Here is a 5,036-nt window from a genome sequence, read left to right as displayed (position 1 = left end):
ATATACATATTATATATGAGAATAAATGTCGCTCAGTGTCATTAGAGATATTCGCGTGCTGGCAGCCGTACTCCCAGCGGTGCCATCATGACGATAACTGCCCCATCGCGCTTCTCCTACACCGACAGCGGAAGGCTGTCAAAACAGCAATCACCTTCTCCCCCGCGTCTCCTCCCGCAGCCATCCCGAAATCCTCCCGGCCTTATTCATTACACCGATGACGGCTTCTCCCCCCGTAGGCTCCGCACTTCGATGGATTTATTTGTGAGATCGCTGCTGCCCGTGTGTGTAATTAGAAGAAGGTGTAGAAATCTAGCTATACGTGGCACCCATTAAACCGGAGGCGCATTACGTTAAATGCGTGTTATATAAGACTGCCGTAATACGCTATAACCTTATACGTACTCTCCACGTGTTAGACGTATCAGAATTGAAGAGCTAATACGTTGTTCTGACGCGTGGATAACTAACTACAAAAGTGGTGGGGTGCCGTACGTGGTGGTGAGATTGGTGTGACTGGGTCGATGAGGTGGTGGCCTTGATGTGCGAGTCGAGGGAATAGTTAATGCGGTTGACAGACGGCATCGATGTGGTAAATGTGATGTGAAAGAGTATAGCGTTGATGGTCATAGAGGTGGGGCCCCGATGTGCACCGCGATGTGACGAGGGAATAGTTAATGCGGTAGACAGGCGGCGTCGTTGTATATTATTATGGGATGCGAAAGAGCAGCGTTGAGGTGTGTGTGTGTGTACTGGGGGATGCGGATCAGGAATGCAATCGGCAGATATAATGATAAATGATGAGAGAGAAGCACCGGCATCATGACATGTTTTCCATGATTAAAGCGGTCTCATCGTTCAAAATGGCAGCGAGCTAGATTATGCTCGCATTAATCACACGGGATCTCGCGAGATGCACCCATCATTCTGTCGGGGCATTGTTGGCAACGCAGGGACTTGATGAATCACTTTCACGTGTACCCGACACGACGCGGAGCTGCAGTTGCGCATGTATATATATATATATTATTATATATATATTATACATGTATATGATTTAATCAGATTTACTTCAATATTCAAACAGATAATTCACGACGAAATGAGCATTTTCCGGCAACTTCTCATATGTGTAAAGAGCGGCATCCATCATATTAGCCTAGGCAGCTGTCATCGAATATGCGCGCATCCGTAATGAATTAGTTCTGTGTGGCATAAGTAGTTTGACAAAGTCATGCGGCTGGGCGTGTGTGATGATCAATTCAGCAGTAATTCCGGGAGGGATATTAGGGTTGGATTTCCACTCAATAAATATGAGCGACGTGTAGTGTTACAAAGTAATGTTGGCGCAACGCTATGTTTATATATGTATGTATTTTATATATATATATATATATATATATATATATATATATATATATAATAACCTTTGCTGACTCACCTGCATTCGTCGTAGCTGAAGCCCTCGGCAAGTTTTACAACAACAATAGCAGCAGCATCGCTTCAGCAGTGAGCACAATGCCATTCACTAGCACGAGTAAAAATTCCACAATAGTCGCGGGAATTGCCATTCCAGTCTTTCCAGCGCGCGGTAGGGCAGGATGATTGAATCAGCACAGGCGCGCTGCGCGCTCAGACTACTGCTGCTATCATCATCGTCATCATCACCGCTACTCCTCCCACCAGCTCTGATCGATGTATAGATGGCGCTGCGATCGCACGGGAGTGCGTCTGCGATGCGTGCGTGTGCGTGCGCTGGTGGTTTTCGCGGTTTGAGCCCTCGTGACGTCATGGTATGCGTCATCTATAAGATAACGTCATCGTCCATCATCATTGTCGTCGTCATCGTCATCGTCCATCGCCATCGTCCATCTTCATCGCCCACACACGCGCGCTCACACACGTGCACGTACACGCACGCGCGCACACGCACGCGCGCACACCCGCACGTTCTAAACAAAGTGTTAGAGCTTTACTAGCACGGTCATGTTAGTGACCCACAGCCCACAGATGTGTCGATGTGCACTTCATCGCTCCAGCCAAGCATCGTTGTTATGTTAGCTGGTGCGGACGTGGGAGTGGGGGAAACCATCTATAGACACACAGGTGGAAGAAGCCACTACTATTAGCAGCCTTCGTCAGACCGAGTGGCAAGCGTCGGCCGTATATACAATCGTCGAAAAAGCAGCGCTGGATCCGAGCTTCATACCTCTGCCCCACATACACGCGCACGCACACACGCACGCATCGCACGCACGCGCACATGGACACACGCGCTCACACGCGCACGCACGCACGCGCACATGTACATGCAAACACGCGTGCTTACATGCACACACGCGCTCACACACGCGCACGCACACGCATGCACGCACACNCTCTCTCTCCCTCTCTCTCTCTCTCTCCCCACTCTCCCTCCTTCCCTCCCTACCAACCACCCTGTCTCCCTCACTCCCTTCCTCCCCCTTTTCTCCCTCCCTCCCTTCCTCCCTCCCTCCCTCCCTTCCCTTATCTCCTTCCTCCTCCGCAACCCACAATCGTCACAGCAGCGCCACGTAGCTATTCAACCCTCTCACCGCGTGCCCCCCCCCCCGGTGGACAGAGAGCGTGTTGACTCGCTATTCGAGATTCGATTTTACAGCAACGCGATCCGGTTTCAAAGACTACCAATCCGCTGCGACTGCTGGGTGGAGGGCGGGCAAGCGAAAGTTTGCGAATCCGACGTGTCGATACGGAATCGCAATGTGGTGGTGGTGGTGGCGGCGATCGACAAAGGAGCATCGCAGACAGTTTTTCTGCGTGTCGAGGCTTCCGTGATGACTCTGTCTCGGGTAATGTTTGATCTCGGTGAATGTTTGATCTCTCGGACACGCCGCTGCGCTCACTGTGTGGAGGCAAGTCATTGCGCGGCCCGACTCGCCCCAAAGCAAATCTGATCAGGAAGTTGCGAGGAACAGTGAACGTACGAACGCTGTCGCTATTCGCGCGTCGTCTGCAAGATGTAGAGATCGCACGTCACTTCGGGAGAGGGGAGGGGAGGGGGAAGGGGAGGGGGAGGGGGAAGGGAAAGGGGAGGGGGAAGGGAGAAGGGGAGGGGGGAGGGGAAAAGGAAGGGGGAGGGGAAGGGGAAAGGGAGGGAGAAGGGGGAGTAGGAAGGAGGCGTGGGTGAGGAGAAGGGGGAGGGAGACAGTGCTATCAGCCCGTGTTAGTAGTATAGCTAGGAAAGATAGCTCATCGATAAGAACGAGAAAGAATGGATTCTACTGAAGGATTTTGCATCCCTCTCCTCTTCTCTGACCCCTCTTTCACCGCCTCCTCCTTCCTCCTCCTCCGCCTTCCCCTCCTCCTCCCTCCACCTCTTCTTTTTCCTCCTTCCTTTCTCCTGCTGCTTTCTGCGCCCTCATTCTCTTTTCTCCTGCTCCATCAGCAGGTTGACTTTTCTACACAGTTTGTTCAATACTTGTTCGGGTGCGATTTTGCAGTGCTGGCCTCAGTTTCCCCGTGACTGTATCTGAGTCAGCAGTCACGTCACGTTTTACGGCGAATCCGGTAGCCATATATGTATATGAGTATACTATTTGTGTGGGGTGTGTGTGTTGTGCTGTGTGCATTGTGTGTGTGTGTGTGTGTGTGTGTGGTGTCTGTGCGGGCGTGCGTGCGTGCGTGCTGTTCGTGCATTGCGTCGCGCGCGCGTGTTTGGTTGTTTGTTTGTGCTGTGTGTGTTTGTTTGTTTTTGTTTGTTTTGTTGTTTGTTTGTTTGTTTGTGTGCGCCGTGCGCGCGCGCGTGTGTAGTGTGTGTGTGTGTGTGTGGTGTCTTGGTGGACATTAGTGTGTTTGTGTGTGTGTTATGTGTGTGTGTGTGCGTGTGTGTGTGTGTCGTAATTGTGTGTGTGTGTGTTCGCCGCGCGGCGTCTGCGCGCGTGTGTGTGTGTTTAGTGTGTGTGTGTGTGTGCGTTTGTGTGTGTGTGTATGTGTGTGTATTGGTATGTGTGTGCTTGTGTGTGCGTGTGTGTGTTGTGATGTGTGTGTGTGTGTGTGTGTGTGTGTGCGTGTGTGTGTGTGTGTGTGTGTGTGTGTGTGCGTGTGTAGCACACACCGTGCTTGAGAACAACACGATATGCGTGCATCAATGAATCTGCGAGCCTCTCTCTCTCTCTCAGCCAATTCACTGCAATTATGCTGACTGATATCACATTAACAGGATTACGTAAATAGAGATATCTCGTGTAGTACAGCCGATTCGTTCTATCATCTCTATTCATCCACTCCTGATATTATACGCTATATATATATATACATATATATATATTAACACTAATATATATATATATAATATATATATTATCTAATTACACGCTAGCAATCTTTTAATAATTAACTTATAAGCCTCTTTCTCGCCAATTAACTGAGATTATCCAGATATCATATTATATGCAACATAACTAAAAATAATGTCTTTAGTCATGTTGCATATAATATGATATCAAGAGCTAATAATACGGTATTATTAGCTCTTGATGATATCTGGATTTGCTCCGAACACTGGATAAATATGTGAACACGCGGAGTAGATTCCGACTCTCTTGTATGATTGTGTGTTTGTATCTATTGCAAGCAGGTTTTCACTATCGTTAAACCGTACGGCCCTTCGCTGATACAACCAGGAGGGCACGGTAACCGATCTGATATCGCTCGCTCTCTCTCTCTCNTAGTGGGATTCTCCGTGGATCGCGGTTCTCACACAAACCTGCCACCAGCACACATATGATAACACTCACAACTACTCAGCTCATCCTATCACTAATTAACTGGTACTCGTCATCCCGCCCTCCCCTCCCATCCTTCGATCCCTCGCTCCCTCCCTCACTCCCTCCCTCTCTCCCTCACTCCCTCACTCCCTCCCTTCCTCCTACCTCCTACCTCCATCACAGCAGCACCACCTAGCTGTTCAACCCTCTCACTGCGTGCCCCCCCCCCCCACCGGGGGACAGAGAGCGTGTTGACTCGCTATTCGAGATTCGATTTTACAGCAACGC

This window comes from Priapulus caudatus, unplaced genomic scaffold, assembly GCF_000485595.1.
Source record: "Priapulus caudatus unplaced genomic scaffold, Priapulus_caudatus-5.0.1 Scaffold907, whole genome shotgun sequence".
Taxonomy (NCBI): Eukaryota; Metazoa; Priapulida; class Priapulimorpha; order Priapulimorphida; family Priapulidae; genus Priapulus; species Priapulus caudatus.
The sequence above is the reverse complement of the archived record's forward strand: the minus strand, read 5'-3'. Positions refer to the sequence as shown.